General features: G+C 37.3%; 1 pseudogene across 1 annotated transcript; it reads right to left on the bottom strand.

Annotated features, from left to right (window-relative positions):
* Window positions 1-11: 11 nt before the first annotated feature.
* Window positions 12-18,598, bottom strand: LOC143587703 (glutamate receptor 2.8-like; annotated as a pseudogene). Its single transcript, XR_013144949.1, has 7 exons — window positions 18,073-18,598; window positions 5,314-6,556; window positions 4,856-5,083; window positions 2,614-2,620; window positions 1,778-1,848; window positions 1,298-1,693; window positions 12-1,185 (listed from the first exon to the last, which is right to left on the bottom strand). The product of XR_013144949.1 is annotated as a glutamate receptor 2.8-like (transcript).
* Window positions 18,599-19,223: the final 625 nt, after the last annotated feature.

Below are 19,223 nucleotides of genomic sequence, written 5' to 3'. Positions count from 1 at the left end.
AATTGTAGACAGGAGTAAATGTGTAATAAGGCAGATGGGTACATGGTCTGGTCCAGGCAGTAAAAATTTCAATTATCCAGGTATACGTCAAAACCTTTTTGTAGATCGACGCTGTCGAATGTTGTTACTTGTTAGTCATCCAATGATTTTAAGATTGCTAATTTTAGATTACAAATGTGCCAAATGAGAATTTTTTAAGTTTTAGTAAACATATCGAAGAAAAAGAGCTTATAAATAAAGAGACCATATAATTAGTGTTAATTATTAGAAACTAGTCACACTTTTACCCAACAAGTTGAATTAATTAACCTTAGACATCACGCAAAAGTGACTAATAACTGAAGGGTCCAACCATAAACATGTCGTGTGGAATCTAAAAGACTAAAACCACAGCGTCTTCAAACAGCCATTTGAAAGTACATACAACAGTCGTTCGGATAGACAAGGGCTGGCACTAGGCTAAGACGGTCGTTATCTATAGCAGTCTGACGACCGTCAAGACAATGTTAACGTCATCTGTCTTACAATTACAACGGCCGCTCCAGAGGTAGCAAAAGGCCGTTTAGCAATTTTTTTAATTAACCTTTTTCAGTTTACTAAATTTCTTTTTTCTCTAGGTGGCCTTATGAGGGGCGTTATACGACAATATATTTCTTGCAAAAAAACTGGAGTGATCAACTTTTTCATCCACTTTGTTGGCTTGGGACAATCAAACGGTGTCAATCAACCATCGCAACCCTCGGAAAAGATGTGCTAGTTTTATTGACCCATAACTGATTTATAAAATACTGACTTAATTAAGTATGTCATTACTATGACATACATAAATATTTAGGATATGTACAAGTCGATCTAGTACAAATTTCTAAACTTTCTACATCGCTAACTTTCTTGGAGAGCCATCTCCTTTGATGTACAACATATTTTCTAGCATCTAAAATGATCCCGCAAGGTAATAAAGACATGGATCGCAAGAGCAATAGTCGACATGCCACCCGTCGAAATGAAAAGTGACCAAAAGCTACTAAGACCCAACCTACCATATTCGTCATGGCCTGATTCCATGTCTACACATTGCTCGGAACCAAGCATTCTTTTCTCTATGTTTTGAAGAATGCCACTTTCTGATACATTCAACAGGGCCTTTGTAAAATCAGTGACCATAAAAGAACCTTTTGGAAGTACCTGTAGCAAGAGGTACAACTAGTAAGTTACTAACTTATTAACTACTTAAAATGAGTACTAATGAATAAAGAGATCAAATTATATGTCCACGGCCGATAATAAAGAATCTTACAAATGCGAATCCCCCTTCTCCAAATGTGGCTGCTACAATAAAGCTTTTACAATACTTTGCTAGAAAGAGTTTCGAAAAAGGAGCCTCGAGAAAAACTGCAGCTATTTCTCTGTTTTCAAGGGCCTGGGCATAATCTTCAGGAGAAGTAAAGCCCCTTATGTTTTCATTCTTGAAACCCAAGACATCCACCAAGTAATTAGCCACATGGGCTCCTTTTCCATACCCCACCGCGACATTTGCATTCTTCAGGGTCTCATAATCAGCTACTCTAGGTGCCAGCCTTCTAACCGTAAGCATGCTGGTGAGGCTGGCTGTGTAAACACTGGCCAACAATTATAGCTACAAAGAGCCATGCAGCAGTTACCATTCTTGTCAAATTGTTATTAAGCCGATCACCTGAATGATGAGAGTAATGTTACATATGAACTTGGGAAGAAATCATTTTAGAAGCATTAATTGTTCAAGAATTTAAGTACTTACCATCTAGAGAAAATAGTCTAGTAAAGGATAAACATAGAAGAATTCCAGCTTGATTTAGTGCAGAGCCTTGACTATAAGAATTGAAAGCTTGCCTTCTCATTCCCTTTCCTTTAGAATATATAATACAAGCTATGCACAAATCAAGGAGATAATTTCTAGAGTTTGTTACACAATTATCTCTTTCTAAATATATAGAGAATATTATAGAGAATATTCTAATTATACATATTATTACACCCCCGCAGTCGAAACGTCGGGAGGACTGATGTTGAGGCTGGAGCGAAAATCATCAAATAGAACTCGAGGAAGCCCTTTGGTGAAGATGTCCGCAATCTGATGTCTTGAAGGGACATGAAGAACTCGAATGTGACCCCGTTGAACCAGTTCACGAACAAAATGTATGTCGAGCTCGATGTGTTTCGTACGTTGATGTTGGACGGGGTTGCCAGAGAGATAAATGGCACTAACGTTATCACAGTAAACAAGCGTGGCACGAGGGAGAGGATGCCGGAGCTCTAGTAAGAGATTACGCAACCAGCAAATGTCTGCCACGACATTGGCAACGCCCCGATATTCGGCTTCAGCACTCGACCTAGAGATAGTAGATTGGCGTTTGGAGGACCAGGAGATAAGGTTATCTCCTAAATACACACAATACCCAGACGTGGAGCGGCGTGTGTCAGGACATCCGGCCCAGTCAGCATCCGTGTAGGCGACCAATGAAAGATTAGGGACCGGACCTAGATGAAGGCCATGGTCAATGGTTCCCTGAAGATAACGAATAATCCTCTTCAACGCGTTCCAGTGATCCTGTCTGGGGTCATGCATGTGCATACAGATCTGCTGAACTGCATAGGAGATGTCAGGTCGAGTAAAGGTAAGATACTGTAGTGCACCAGCCAAGCTGCGAAAAGAAACGGGGTCCTCGTGAGGAGGACCAGCATCAGCAGAAAGTTTGGACTGAGTATCAACTGGGGTAGCAACTGGTTTACACGAGTCCATAGCAGCCCGATGAATGATGTCCTTGACATAAGCCTGCTGAGATAGAAACATCTTGTTACCAGTCCTAGTGACCTGTACACCCAAGAAGTAAGAGAGAGGGCCCAAATCTTTCATAGCAAATTCACCCGATAGAGTATCGATTAGACGGATACGGAGAGCATTGGTGGAGGTGGTGAGAATGATGTCATCCACGTAAATAAGGAGATATGCAGTTTCGGACCCGTGATGATAAGTGAATAAGGAGTTGTCTGACTTGCATTGCTGAAAACCTTGGGTGGTGACAAAATCTGTAAATCGCTGGTGCCAGGCACGGGGGGCCTGTTTCAAGCCATAGAGAGACTTTCGTAGTCGGCAAACATGATCCGGAAAGTCCTTGTGCCGAAAACCCACGGGTTGATGCATGTAAACTGTCTCTTCCAAGTTGCCATGGAGAAAGGCATTAGTGACATCCAACTGGTGAATTGGCCAAGACTTGGATAGAGCAAGAGATAAAATGAGACGAATGGTAGAGGGTTTTACGACCGGGCTGAATGTCTCACCACAATCAATACCTGTCTGCTGCTTGCGACCATCACACACTAAACGGGCTTTATAGCGTTCCAAGCTGCCATCGGACCTGAATTTATGTTTAAACAACCACATGCATCGTATAATATTCATGTCAGGGGACCTAGGTACAAGTTCCCAGGTCTTGTTTTTAATAAGTGCACTAAATTCATTGGTCATGGCATTGTGCCATTCAGGAGTGGTCAAGGCAACATGAGGATTGTTGGGGAGAGGAACGATGGTAGAGGTGTGAAGGTTGAAAAGTTGTTTAGGTTTATGGATGCCACTCATGGAGCGAGTGTGCATGGTACGAGGAGGAGGAGGATTTGGTGGTGAAGGTTGAGTAGTGGTAGAAGTGTTCGGTGGTGGGAAACTGGTTGTGGGATGGGACGTAGGAGATGAAGTGCCTTGGGGTGTTTGGGCCGTGTGGTGTTGTATATGTGGATGGGTATGTTGGGCCTGGGTAGGGGTTGAGGGTGAAGGGTGATGAGGTGTTTGGCTGTGGGATGGGCCGGTTGTGTTAGAAGTATGAGGGGGAGAGAATTGTTGGGTACTATTATGGATTGGGCTGGATGATAATGGGCCTGTAACGGGAGGTTGTACAGCGGGGTTAGGAGTGTTGGTGTTTGGTGTATGTGAGTTTTGTAAATAGGTCCAAACAAGAGGGTTGATGGTGGGATTAAGAAAATCATAAGAAGGTAGAGGTTTGGGAGATTGAATGGCGTATGGGAAAATTGACTCTTCAAAGTGTACATGACGAGCAATGATAAGTTGATGAGAGGTGAGGTCAAGGCATTTGTACCCACGATGATTATTGGGGTATCCAAGGAAAACACACGGGTGAGATCGGAAGTTGAGTTTGTGGATTTTGGTGGAGGGGGTAAGAGGATAGCAAAGACACCCAAAAATGCGAAGGTGTTCGTATTTAGGGGTGCAGTTGTAAAGGAGGGAAGTTGGGGATTTAAATTTGTGGAGTTTGCTGGGTAGAATATTAAGAAGGTAGGTGGCGGTTTCAAGTGCGTGGTGCCACATGTTGGGAGGTAGGGAGGCTTGGGCAAGTAAGGTACGGATCATGTTATTAATGGTGCGGATCTTGCGCTCTGCTTTACCATTTTGGGAGGAGGTGTAGGGACATGAAAAACGAAATTGCATGCCATTATGATTGCAAAAATTTTTAAAGTTCTGGTTTGCATATTCGGTGCCATTGTCGCATTGAAATTGTTTGATTTTACGTTCAAATTGTGTTTGGATTAAGTTGTGGAAGATGGTGAAAGTATGAAATACTTGGGATTTATTAGACATTGGGAAGGTCCACAGAAAATTTGTAAAATCATCCAAAAATAAGATATAATATTTATGGCCACCCGTACTAAGTATGGGAGATGTCCATAAATCACTGTGAATAATGTCAAACGCAAAACTAGTTGAATTAACAGAATCATAAAACGGCAATTTAACACTCTTGCCAAAAACGCAAGACTGACAAAGTGTTTTATCAAGTTTTCCATAGTGCAGAGCCTTGACGTTCACGACTGTGTTTTCGCTCAATCAGCCATAAAACAAAGCATTATAAATATAGACCACAATCGTTAGAGCCCACATGCCCAATGTGAAGGGCTTCATAAACAACCATTGTTCATGGTATGATATGATGGGCACGACCATCATCAACCCTGTTTCTGTGTATGGATGAGTAAACTCAGCATACTGGTATCGCCTTGATATGACCGAGACATCACCAACCACTGCATCAAATTTCTGCTCAATGTTTGAAAGGTTGTAAGAAAACAGCCACAAGAAAATAAAAACTGTATATCACAGCTTAGATGCAGAATCTGTGTATTAAAGAAGGTTTGTTAAAATAGTGGTTAAAAGAATCTAAAGTTGGTTCAGGAAATTAGTTATTCATTTCTAAAATGATAAAACATAATAAACATACGACTAAATGTTATAATAAATTGTAGAGTAAGAGATATTATTCACCTCACCTTGAGATAAACTTGCTCCACCAAGGAATCGTACGATCCGTTAAAGGGATGAAATTCATAAGATAAATAATATGGTAATCGTTTTACCGTTTCCTTGAAAAGCTCAATTATCCAATGCAAGTGAAGTTATGATGCATGTGATCATATTTCACTTCCACAAATTTTTTAAAAACAGCCATGGTAGGGACACCAACTCGCAATGGATTGACACTAGTAGGAATGGTCCATCCTCTTGGGGTATGCAATGGCCTTCCGGGCCAAAAAATGTGACCTAAATTTTGCAAAGATGTGCCATAATTAGCTCTATCATTAACAGCCTCAGAAAAGCCAAGTCCTTCAGACCAGAACCCAACTTCTCTATAGTATTTTCCTATAACATTGATAATGCGAAATCTATGTGAGGCAGTTGATTTCCGGTCTACAAGTCGAACTTCACCAGTGATCCCAGCTAAAGATATAGATGAAATTGTATCTAATAACAGTATCCCACTCATGTTCTTTTTTCTCAATGCTATGGCTGCAATCCATGTAGCGTCATAGGCTTGCATTGCAAAAATCCCGGGCATGGAACTTTCTTCTTCCGGTTGTTCAAGTTTAAACCTTGTTTGGAACTTTGGACTAAAATCATTGAACCGTGAGCTGGTATCGCTAAAGAAACTCCCAATTCCCACGACGCCTTCCATCATGATAAAGGTAGAGGAATTTACTGTATGGAGAAGATCTGTAATTAAATTTGTGGTGATCCACACGTAACCCTTTTCCATCATTCCCATGATCTTTGCATTTTGAAAAAGGCGAATGCCCGTTTCCAAAGAAGCATGAACCAGAAACACTCTACATTGCTCTCTATTGATCCTTTCAAGTTCTTCCAGCAATGAAGTAGAAGAAGCTAGAGGTGAGAGCTTTACCATATCGTTCATTTGTACACCAGATTCTTTGATGGTTTCCATGAGATGATGGATGGCATTTGTGGATGCTGAATCGATATCCTCGTATATGAAAGTAAAACGATTCCACTGAAAGGATTCCATAATTGCAACAAAAGCTTTCATTTGACCAAATTGAGAAGGTGATGCTTGAACAAGGAAGGGAAAACGGTCTAGTGCCCATTGAGGAACTGAATCAAGAAGAGAGAAGGTTGGAATTTGATATTTGCTACCGATCTCTCCAACTGAAAGCACTTCTTCCATGGTCTGTAGTCCCAAAATTGCCTCCACTTGATGTGTATCAACAAGATATGTGGCTGCATTTCGATGAAATCTAGAAACCGTTAAGTATGATCTCTACATATAGGATAGTGAAACAAAGAGAGAAACAGGTAGAGAATGCTAAACATTAGAGAAATCTCCGCTACATTTTTTATGGACCTACCAGTTCACCATCTTAATGTTAAATAATGAGTTTTCTGGTCTTTTTCCTGGTACTAAAGTTAGCCCACCAACCAGGAGATTGTGGATTCAGATTCAATAGGGATGTGTGTTTGAGTGTTTCTTGTTCAAATGTTCAATAAAAGTTAAAGAAAACATTAATGTGTTCATGGTGTCTACATAATCTTTCTTCAAGTCTCTTGCAACTAAATTGCAGATGCCTATTGTTTTTCGGCATATTCCAGCTTTATGTCGATCCAAGCTAGCAGATAAATGTATCTATTGCCTGGAATATTGTATATTTAAAGTCTAGAATGTATGAACTAGCAAACGGGAAACAAATTAATGGTGTGATTGCAAGTTAGTGGTAAATTAAACTCCTCGTTGCAACACACGATCATATGTTATACAATTGATCCAACAATTGAAACAAAATACTTTACATACATTAAAACTTCATATAATTAGCCATGTTTCCTCAATATATCGAAATCTTTTAAATTGTTTGTGGAAGGTACCTTAATCACATAAAAAGAACAAGGTCGTATTAGGTGCAATATACAAAAAGACTAATTTTTGAGGATATTGACAATTTAGGAGTGAAGATAAATGTGATGTTTAACTAGTAGTTTAAAGTTCCTCATCGTGAGGAGTAAGAGGTAAAGTGCATTATTTTTTATTAATTGTTTAAATATCATTAGGAACTAGAGTTTTGAAACAACTTTTGTTTTGTATACATAGTTGTAGGGCCAATATTCTATATTAGTTTTAGAATTGTGTATGTCTTTATATTCGCTAAAAGTCGGTGTAATACGTACCTCAGTACGTTTATTTTGTAAGGACAAAAGGTAATTGTTGGAGATATGGGGACCCTATATAAAGGGTCACTTATCCCATTTCTCCATAACCAACCTTGTGAATAAACCCTTGCATTTTACATCCAAGTATTCCATATTCTCTCTAACTCTAAAACTCTCTCAACTCCTCACCCTCCTTCCAAGTTTCGGTTTTCTCGTACACACATCAAGATCCGAGATCTCGGTCCAACTAGTTGTTTCCGCCAACTAGTTGTGAGGTTGATCCAAGAACGACTAGTACTTAGTTTGTTTTGTTGTTTGATCCGGTTAGGGGACATACAATTGGTATCAGAGCTTTCGAGCTCTACTAGTTGTAGATCTTGGGTCACAACCTTGGATTTTGGTCTTGTATGTGAAAAGACGGAATTTTGGAGAAAATAATTGGTTTCGGGTTCTTGTGTTCTTGAAGTTCTTGAGATATATAAGTTGTTCATGCTCAAGAAGTTGTTCAAGATGTGTTAAAGTGGTTGGTTTGGTGTGTGATTCTCAAGAAATTGTGTTTGTATGGTTACATGTGAAGGTTGTCTTGAAAAGTTGTGTTAAACATGTATTTGGATATGGTTGAGAAAGGTGACAAGAAAGTGGGTTGGTGACTTACTAAATTTGTTTAAAATTTTCGCCTACTTTGCCAAAAATCGATCAGTTTTCAAAATCGCTCAGTTTTCTAAATCGATCAGCTTCCAAAATCGATCGGTTTTCAAAATCGCTCAGTTTTCAAAATCGATAAGTTTTCAAAATCGCTCAGTTTTCAAAATCGCTCAGTTTTCTAAATCGATCAGTTTTCAAAATCGATCAGTTTTCAAAATCGACCAGTTTCCAAAATCGATCAGTTTCCAAAATCGACCAGTTTTCAAAATCGCTCAGTTCTAAAATCGATCAGTTTTCTAAAACGATCAGTTTTCAAAATCGATCAGTTTTCAAAATCGCTCAGTTTTCAAAATCGCTCGGTTTTCAAAATCGCTCGGTTTCCAAAATCGCTCGGTTTTCAAATCGCTCGGTATCCAAAATCGCTCAGTTTTCAAAAGGATCAGTTTTCAAAATTAGATAACTTTCATTAGATCAAATCAAACTTAGTTTTTGGGCAGATTTTAAGAAATGGCAAACCCAATTTCCACTGGTGCTAGTGCTGAAGCTGTTCAATATGTGATGTTTGAGAACGAGGCCGGAACCACTTCTAAGCCTCCAAAGTTGATGAAATGGGACTGTTATTTCGATGAGTTTAAGTGGAGGTTTTACAACTATCTCAAGATCATTGATTACAATCTTATTAGACCTATTGAACAAGGTCCACACCGTCCTATGACAACTGATACTGATGGTGAGGTTCCCAAAATAGTAGCTAACTACAATGATGATGATCGAAGAATGCTTGCTGAAGATCAAAAGGCCTTTGGTATCCTAACTGTATCCCTTTCATGAGAAATTGCATTGACACTAAGAGACTACACTACTGCTAAAGGTCTATGGGATGCCTTAGTGAACAAGTTTGAAGGGAACTTGGAAATGAGAAACAGTCGTAAAGGAATGTTGAAGGGATAGTTTAACATGTTTAACTACATTCAAGGAGAATCAATTAATAGTCTCATCTCAAGATTTGAAACGTTGATTGCAAAAATCAACAGTGCAAGAATTGAATTCGAGCAAATTGAGATTAACGACAAGCTTCTAAACTCTCTTCCTTACTCATGGAGCAGCAACGTTATCACCATCAGGAGAACTTCCAACCTTCATCTCATGAGTTTGTCGGACTTAGCCTCTATTATCAAGTCATTCGTGATGGATGAGAAGCTAAGGATGAACAATCACATAAGTTCTCTCTCAAAGGCAGGTATGGCAACTGGAACAGGTGTGAGCTCTGCATTCATAAGTTAAGTCAACACCACTGCTCAAAGTCAAGGCTCAACCTTCAACACGTATGGTGTGTCTCAAGCTTCATCAAGTGAAAACTCAAGCTCATTTCAATCTGTTGTTGATCAAGCCGTGACTCAAGCACTTAAGGCTCAAGGAATCAAACCAACTTCAACCACACCAGTGTACTTACACTGCTTCAAAGCCCCTACCTACTGATGACTCCAATGTGGCTTTGATTCATGCATTCTTGTCAAGTCATGGAGAGTTGTTACAAGGAAAGTTGCTTCCTTCATCGTTTGAACAAGGAGATCTTCCCGAGATCAACAAGTATGACCTCAAGAACATGGGTATTAAATATCAAATGTCCATGGCTGTTCATCGGGCCACAAACTTTATGAAGAAGTACGGGAGGGATAGTTTCAAAGATGGGAAGAATCTGGGTTTTGAGAAAGACAAGCTTAGGTGCTACAACTGTGGAGAGTCAGGTCACTTTGCTCGTGATTGCACAACTCCTCCAATGGCTGTGGGAGAGATCAAGATCACCGAGATGTCTGACAATGAAGGTACTGAGAAGTCTGGTAAGAAAATCATCCCAAACTACTCCTCGAAGCAAAGGATCCCAAGAATAAATCAAGGAAACTCAACAAGTGGGAACTTCGAGTCGAGTTCTAAGGCGATGGTTGCTAGAAATGCTGAGTCAACTGTACCTGATTGGGAAGGGGATCAATTTGAAGAATTAAAGAATCCTCTGAACTTCGCTGGAATGGCTTTCACTGATCAGGCTGGTACTTCTTCAAGCAACCCCGATGAAATTCCTACTCCTGTCTCGCTCATTCCCGAGGTACACAAACTTTGCTCTCAAGAATGTATTGAAAAAGTTCTTCACTATAGAAACCATAATGCTAAAAGTTCTTGAACAAATTGATAGCATTAGAGTTCAGACTGATGATCTTAAAAAGGCTGCAAAGATTTACACTATTAGAATTAACACTCATGGTAATGATATGGCCGATCTTAGGGAACAAGTTTCAATTGCTAGAAATTTAGCAAAACGTCATGAAAATCAAGCAGTTGAACTAAACGCAAAAATTGTTAAATTAGAAATTGAGTTAACCCAAAAGAAGATTGCCATAGAAAACTTTGAGTTAGCCACCAAAAAGCTGAACAAACTAATTGGGTCACAAATGGAATTAAGATTAAAGACTGGTATAGGCTATGATAGTTCTGCTGTACCTCCACCGTTTAACAATAACTATACTAGCCTTCCTCACTTTGATTTTAATTCTCCTCCTGAGGAAGAAATGGTCTATGGTATTGGTCATGTGCCCATATCAAAGACATTTGTTCCTGCAACTCCCAAGAATGTTATTTCAGCTGATTCTTCAGTTAATCCTAATAGTGATTCATCTTCTGTAGCAGGTTGTGTAGAAGAAAATGGGTGTATGGAAACAAACATGGGTTTTGGAGATAAAAATTTTCTTTTTGATTCATCTATTGTCAGGCCGTCTGTAATAATTTTGTTTTCAAAAACATTTTGAACAATGATGTATGTGACGAGGATGTTCATGTTGGAACCTCTATTGAAAATGAAAATGATGTTTCTATTTCCGATAGTGAATGTGAAACTATTTTTGATGAAACTATTGTTGATAGAACTGTGCATGAAACAGTTTCTGTGAATACTAACCTACCCAACTGCTTGTCAAAAGATTGTAAAGTTGAGGAAACTAAAATTAATGAAAATAGTTTTGAAAAGAAAAAGGCAAGTACATCTGGTAAATATGTGCCACCTTATAGAAACCATTTTTATCAATCCAAAAATCAACATTATCACCCTTAACTGTACAATCAATTTGATAATAGCTACTATGGTTATTATCCACAAGATCATGTTAATTCTTTCTATACAAATGTTTTTGATAATTGGGGTCATAGATCTGACAGCATGTTTGTTCCAGTACAACCATCTCCTTATTCACCACCACCTATGTATTATAATTCTGACGGTTTCTATAAAGAAGATAGAAGAAAGTTATGTTTTGTTTGTGGTCATTCTTCTCACCTTGCAAGACATTGCAAGCACTGGTTCAAGAAACAGTTTGATATTCAAAGGCGGCTTAGTCAGTCCCCAAAAGGTGCTTTTAGTAGCCAAGATTCAAAGACTGATCAAGCCGATAGTGAAGCTAGTGAAGTGGATGTGAGATCCAAAGTCAATAAAGTAAAACGCAAGAGAAAACCATTTTAGAAAACTAAAAAAGGATAAAATCAAAAAGGATCCTAAGACTGAAAAGTCTAAGGATTCACCAAAAACAGTTTTAAAATTCAGAAAACAAAAGTCCAAAATTGCCAAAATCAAGAAACAAGTTTGTGCTTGGATTCCTAAGGACTGTTCTTCAAGCGACGAGTCGCCAAGAAATAAATTATTATCAAGAAATAAAATCAAGTTTTGTCGATTTATGGTCGACTTTCCCGAGACAACTAAGTCTCGGGAACCCATGTCCATTTAAACACTTAGTGTATATAGGGTCAATCAAGGAGGACTATCAAGAGTATTCGGTACTTAGATAGTGGTTACACCTAACATATGATGGGAGACGAACCCTTGCTATTTGATGCTAAACCATTAGATGGCGGATTCGAGTCTTTCATAAGCGACATGGGAGAACTACAAGGAAAGGGAAATGTTTCATACTTTGTGCTTCAACAATGCCAACCTTGTTCAAATGGATCAACAACAACTTGTCGAGCGTCTCTCAAACTCATTTCGTCCAACTACTTCTTTCAAGTGATGGATCCCGCGTCAGCCATTGGGCTTCGGTTTGAATCTCTTCAACTTTGTTATATGATGTGACAATGCATGTTTAGGATAGTCCATCTCACAACAGCTTTGTTGACCTTTTCACTAAAGCCATTGTTTTATTTTGAATAAAACAATCTATCTATCTTTATATATAAAATTGTAAATATTTTTCAAATATGTCTCAATTTTAGAGGGAGAAAAAGAGTTAACTTTAACTCACCAAAAATATTTTATATTATTACTTTAATTTAAGAAAACCTGAAAAAGATTTAAGAGTATAATAGGTTTTACTTTCTTTAAGAAAAACAAAAAAATAGTCACTTGTCTTTTCAAAAATATTTTATATTATTTATTTTAATTAAGACAATCTGAAAAAGTTTGAAAAGTATAATCTCTTGTTTAGAGGGAGCTCCTGTTTAGGGGGAGTCTGATAAAATTAAAATATAAGAAAATTTTGAGAAATTGATCCGACCTTTGGAAAATGATAGAAAATTGTCTTAGGTGATCCTAGCACATGAAAATAGTAGATCAAAAGTCAACAAGATCATTGATTGATGTGTAGATAGGCTTAACAAATGAGTATCATAGTGATATAAACTTAAATATCTGCCTATGCTAGTGGTTACACTTTTATGAAGCGGTTGCAACTCCAAATAAGTCATATTAATGAAGGCAAAAATCCTAATAGTCAGTCATACACGAGACCGTTAGTGATTAGTCACAATGAAAAATTATTTCTTGCTTTAGCTTCAAATATTGAAAATATCAAAAATTATTGAAAAAGCAGAAAAACTGCAAAATACTCAAAAAGTATTCAAAATCAACAACAAAAATGTTGATAATTTTATCAAACAAAAAGGGGTATATTAGAACCACATAATGTGGGGCAAACAAGTAAGTCCTAAACACTTTATATATAAGCCAACAAGGCTAGTAAGTCCATGGTTCAACCTTTACATATTGTTTGAAAGAAGAGTTTGCAAAAAGTCTATGAAGCTCAAAATGTTTTTATCAATCATTAGGGGGTCGGAGTCAATTCGGGGTGATACTGATGAACACAAACTATGCCCGAGGTATGATGGAGTTTGTAACATGTTGAATTAACAAGGGACCACACAACTATTGTGCCTAATTATTACCCTAACGTATCACGGTGAAATCAAAATACTTGTTAAGTTTAAAGTGGACCAACATATCTACAATCGACTTTGGGTTATTGGCATAATGATATCCAAATAGAAGTGTGATTTAGGACATTATAGACAATGTGATTCCATGTTGTGATCTTTCTCGCAAAAATATTAAAGTCATTAGAAAATTATGTAAATATTATTGTTATCTAATATTAATTTCATCCTTACTCATATTTTTATTTTATTTTATGTTTTAACTTCAAAAAATTAGGTATATATATTCGTAATATTTGATATATGAAAATTCCAAAAAGATTTTAAGTTTTTATGTGTTCGTACATATATTATTAAACCTTTGTTCTATTCAAAATCATGCGTTTTGTTGTCAAGGTCGTTCATACAAAGTTCGTTGGAAACCTGGAACTTAAATAAATCATTTACAAGTTGAGGGACTGAAATTGGTATTTTATGAGAAGACTATATAAAATTAAAATTTCAGAGTTATCTTGCAAATACTTCAAACCAAGAGCATGTTTTGAAAAAGAAAATTCTTCTTTGACCCTCAAAAGGGTCTGTGAAAGAATCTTATTCGCTCTAAGTTTTGTGCAGCTGTACATGGACAGGTAAATCAAGATCAAGTGTCCTGGGCTGCATAGACTAAAGTTGTAGATGCTGAAGCGCTTAAAAGAAAATGAGAACGTGACAGTTGGCGGTTGAACCTAAAATGAACTAATCGTGTCTAAAGATCAGTCGAAGGACAAAGCAAAGAAACAAGTCGGCACAAGAAAGTCAACAAAAGGAAAATTAGATGTCGAGCCTTCCACATCTGATGTTTCTAAAATTTGATGCTGCTGATCCTTCCCAGAAAATAAGATTGAAGTCAAGTCTTCAAGATCGGAAAATAAAGAAATGTTCAATATCCAATCTCGTTCAAGCTCCTGGATCAAGAAAAGTACTAGTTTTCAAGAAATAAAGACGAAGCAAGGAACTTGATTAAGGTTCCTGGACATACTCAATCCTAGAGGGAGATTGTAGGGCCAATATTCTATATTAGTTTTAGGATTGTGTATGTCTTTATATTCGCTAAAAGTCGGTGTAATACGTACCTCAGTACGTTTATTTTGTAAGGACAAAATGTAATTGTTGGAGAAATGGGAACCCTATATAAAGGGTCACTTATCCCATTTCTCCATAACCAACCTTGTGAATAAACCCTTGCATTTTACATCCAAGTATTCCATATTCTCTCTAACTCTAAAACTCTCTCAACTCCTCACCCTCCTTCCAAATTTCGGTTTTATCGTAGACACATACAAGATCCGAGATCTCGGTCCAACTAGTTGTTTCTGCCAACTAGTTGTGAGGTTGATCCAAGAACGACTAGTACTTAGTTTGTTTTGTTGTTTGATCCAGTTAGGGGACATACAATAGTGGCTTTTGTAAAGGCTTCGTATTTGTTCTTAATAATATGTAAATGTTGGTAACCAAAAGAGCAATTCACAATTACAAGATCAATACACACAAAACGAATTCTGATTACAACAATCTGATTACAATTGTCGATTACACCGTTCCCTCTTCATACAATGTGAACCGGTTCCTCCAATAGTAAACGGAAAAATGCACAAACTATTATATTAATGATGGTATAAAAGATATTACAGAACTCATATCTAAATTTATAATGGAACATATGTTTGGTTGAAGGTAATAGAATGGAGAGAGAACGGAATGGGATAAGAACGGAATGAACAAGATAATGAAAAGAATCATTATCATTCACTTGTCTTGTTTGTTAACCTTTGGAAATGAAATAAATTATTAGTTTATGTAGTTTGCTTTCCAAAAATAATGTATGAGTGAAATAGAAATAATAATACTCGTATCTTAAAATATTTTTTTCTATCAAAATTAGAAAAAAAAATTGCACTAGGACGACGGTGGTAGCTCTAGCGACGACAATGGTGGTGGTGAGGGTGATGGTGGTGGCATTGGCGGTAAGGCGGCATGGGCGGTGGCTGCGATGGCGTTGTGGTGGTGGTGACGGTGGTTGCGGTGGCAATGGTGGTTTAGTGGGAATGGTGATGATATGGTGGGGGTCAGGTAGCGACAATGGTGGTGGTGGCAGTGGCCAGGCGGCGACGATGACAATGGTTGTGGTGGTTATGGCGAAAATGGTAGTGGCGGCGGTGATGGTGGTGGTAACGTTAGTGGTAAGGTGGTGATGGTAGTATTGGTGGCGTCGACGGTGGTGGTTCTAGTGGAGGTGGTGATAGTTAGGTGGTGGTGGCAGGGGTAGTTGTGGTGGTCAGGTGGTGACGGATTGGTGGTTGTTGTTGTCAGGAGGTAGTGTTGATAGAATAAGGTGAAGGAGGAATGAAATGAAAAAAAAAGAAGGGGTGGGAATGAATTGTTTCGATGGGATGAGATTTCACGTGTAATCGTTGATTCCATTCAATTGAGCAATAAAACACCACTTTTTCATTTATTCACAATGAGTCATTTCATTTCCCCTGTCATTCTTGCATTCCAAACATTTCCTTAGAGCAAGTGTAGTGGGGTGATGTTGAGGGCAAAATCGGCCCATTATAACCCTCCAAACCACCCCCCCTTGATTTTGGGGCGATTTTTTTTGCGCGATGGGGGGGGGGGGGGAGGTTTGGGGGAGGTTGGGCAACATGCTTTTGTCGCCAGGTTTCAAATTGAAAATAATATTATATTATTGACATGTTTGTGTAACATATATATATATATACTAGATGGGTGTCTGCGCGACGCAGCGAGAACACGGAGCATTGATAATGGTTTGTTTTTAATATTTAAAGGTTCTGTTTCGGTTTACGTGATAAAAAACGCTACTAATTATTTATTTAAAAAACCGTTAAAACCGAATCGCAAACAGCGCTACGTAAATGTTATTTTTTAACTAAAAAACACTAAGACGATATCATACTCAAATTAAAGAGAATAAAAATGGTACATGTTTTCTTAAAAAAATATATATTAGCGTATGGAAAATTATGACTGTTTAAAAGTCGCGGGTGGAATGTGAAATTAAAAAGAATATATTGTTAAAAGTTAAAAATCTAAGGTGGTAATTATTACTTACATTTACAAGAGTTAATTAAAGTTGAGAGGACAATATTGTAACTATTTTTAAAGAATTGAAATTTACTATTTTGTCCATCTGCAACATGCTATATAAGATGTACCATTTGTTAATTAAGTTATAAATTACTTAAAATTCTATTTGTAATGGGTTAATGGAATGAGCGATGAAATGGAATGAACGAGGGAATGAAATGGATGACGTAATGGAATGGCTCATTACCATTCCATTGACATGTTTGGTTACCATGTGGGAATTATATGAATTATTAGTTTTTATATTTTGGTAAGTTATAAAAAGATGGAATAAAATAAAAATGGTAGTGAGTGGCGGTGGGCGGCGAGCAGAAATGGTAGTGGTGGGAGGCGGTAGCGATGGACGGGAGCAATTGTTGGTGGTGGTAGGTCGTGGTTATACTGGATGGTGGTGGTGGCGGTGGTAAGTGGTGGGCGGTGGTGGTGATGACCGGAAGCGATGGTTGGTGGTGGCGGTGGTGGGCAGCAATGGTAGGTGGTGACAGCAGAGGTGGGTGGTGGTGGCGACCGGTGGCGAAGGTGGTGGCGGGTGGCGGTGGTGGTGGTGAGAGGGCAATGAGTAGTAGTGGTTGGAGGGTGGTGGAGGTGATATAGTGTGAAAGAAGGATGAAATGAAAAAAAAAACAAAGATGATGAATTAAATGAATTTAAGGTGCTTTAGAGGGAATGGAACGGACATGGTAATGGGTGATTCATTCCACTGACCAACCAAACACATTTTTTTTCATTCCATCGTAATGGTCCATTTCATTTCGTCTTTCATTCATGCATACCAAACACTATACAAGTGTCTTAATTTACCTATGAGTTATATATGTATATTATATAGTATAGATATATATAGATGATGTGATGAGGTAATATTAGGCTACAAATCACTACATCCTAAAATGAAAACCACCTGCTGACGTGATGCCATGTGTTAAAAATCATCTCTCAATATTGCCTCTCTATTATACATAGCCTTAGAGTGCGAATTTCAACGATTTTTATGGAGCCATTCAAAATTATATCTTACTTTTAAAGGATAATAATAAAATTGATATAATATGTTTTCTTTAAGAAGACATATTTAAAAAGACTTTATAAAACTTTGGTTTATATATTTCAGACCTATGGTGAGGTGTGTGTTTCGCTCTCTCCTTTTGTTCACGCTTATTCCCATAGACTAATCAAATTAAATACCACATAAAAGTTTAGTTAAAAGGATAATATTTTTTTTAAACTGCAAATGATACACATCTACCTATAACCAGTATTATAAAAAGAGAATCTATTATAAAGTCAAACGGTTTAAAAGTGTTCAATATTGTTCAAACTTCAAAGTAAACTCAACAGTTCACATGTAAACTTCTAGTTTACATCTTTTGAAACAATTAAATCATTATTTGCATTCTTTAACCCTTTATATTTATGCTTGACTTGTTTCTCAAATACCCGAGGTTTTATTTTGCCACCTATTACACGAGTGGATGATAAATTGATAATATACAATGGCGGCATGTTCCGGATTATATCTATTAATTATGTCAAAATTGTTTTAATTAATTCGATTAAATATATACAAGGATAGCGGGTTAATCAATAGTAGTAAAGAAGTGGCTTACCTTCACGGATAGATCCGATGAGATTTCCTCTAGAGTTTCTTGTGTACAAAGTGGAGTTTTGAGATGCTTTTGCATTGAAATCATCTATCGCGATTTCCATGGCAACTCTAGCTTCTTTGCCTGCTCGAGATGTCATGTCCAAAACTGCACCTATGACAGATGCATTGCTCGTAATAATTTGAATTCTTCTTGCAACAGATGCCACCGTAATCGTAGAATTTGGAGTAAAGAACAATAACAGAAACATAATGAGAAATACATTAACCGAACTACGTGTGTACGCCATCATAAGGATTATGACGCCTAAACGCCTAGATATACTTCAAACTCTTCGTTCACATTCACCATATATAGGATATATGAAAGGTTGAAATATGCAATTAGTAGTATATAAAAATATACAATAATGAGAGTAGTTTATTGTTAAAGTGTGCAACAACCGGTGGTTTAAGCAATCTCACTAGATATGCTTGTGATAGTCTACTATTAACATATTTTAGTGTTTGTTTATTGTGGCATAATATGACGAGTTTGCAAAAGATAATAAAAAACTAAATTATTTGTTTATTTTAAAAATTAAATAAAAAGCAATAGTCTCATCTCATGCGAGAAATTCATCAAATACAAATCAATATATGTTTAGAAGAGATTGCTTCATATGAACAAATAACACATAGCGCACAGTACCTACACTTTTGTGTCTTTAATTAAGAAGAGTTCACTCATGATGTTCTACACCATTTGCTCGATCATAATCGGATTTGCACCATCACTACTTGGGAAACACATTGTTTCAGCGCGTTGGTACCATTGGGCTAAAAGCGTTTTGACCTCTACCAATAATTGAATACAAAAAAGAAAACTATATATGATCCTTATCGATCTATTGTGATTGAAACGTACTTAATTAATAATCCAAAACAGAAAGTTCAACGCACCTTCTTCACAACATTCATATACGTGACAAGTAAATAATTTAAAAATTGATACAATCTCTTTCAAGAATAAATGAAATAGTTGAATGATTCAGTTGACTTTATGATAACAAATACATGTTGATGTATTATAACGTGTTAAGAGGGTGGTAGATAAAAAAATGATTGAGTTCAGTATAATTTTAAAAATAGTATTTTAACCATCTATATGTCTTT

This window comes from Bidens hawaiensis, unplaced genomic scaffold (genome assembly GCF_021521415.1).
Source record: "Bidens hawaiensis isolate Kalapana, Puna unplaced genomic scaffold, B.hawaiensis_p1.1 tig00001575_1, whole genome shotgun sequence".
NCBI classification, from domain to species: Eukaryota; Viridiplantae; Streptophyta; class Magnoliopsida; order Asterales; family Asteraceae; genus Bidens; species Bidens hawaiensis.
This window is presented reverse-complemented; position numbering and strand designations above follow the sequence as displayed.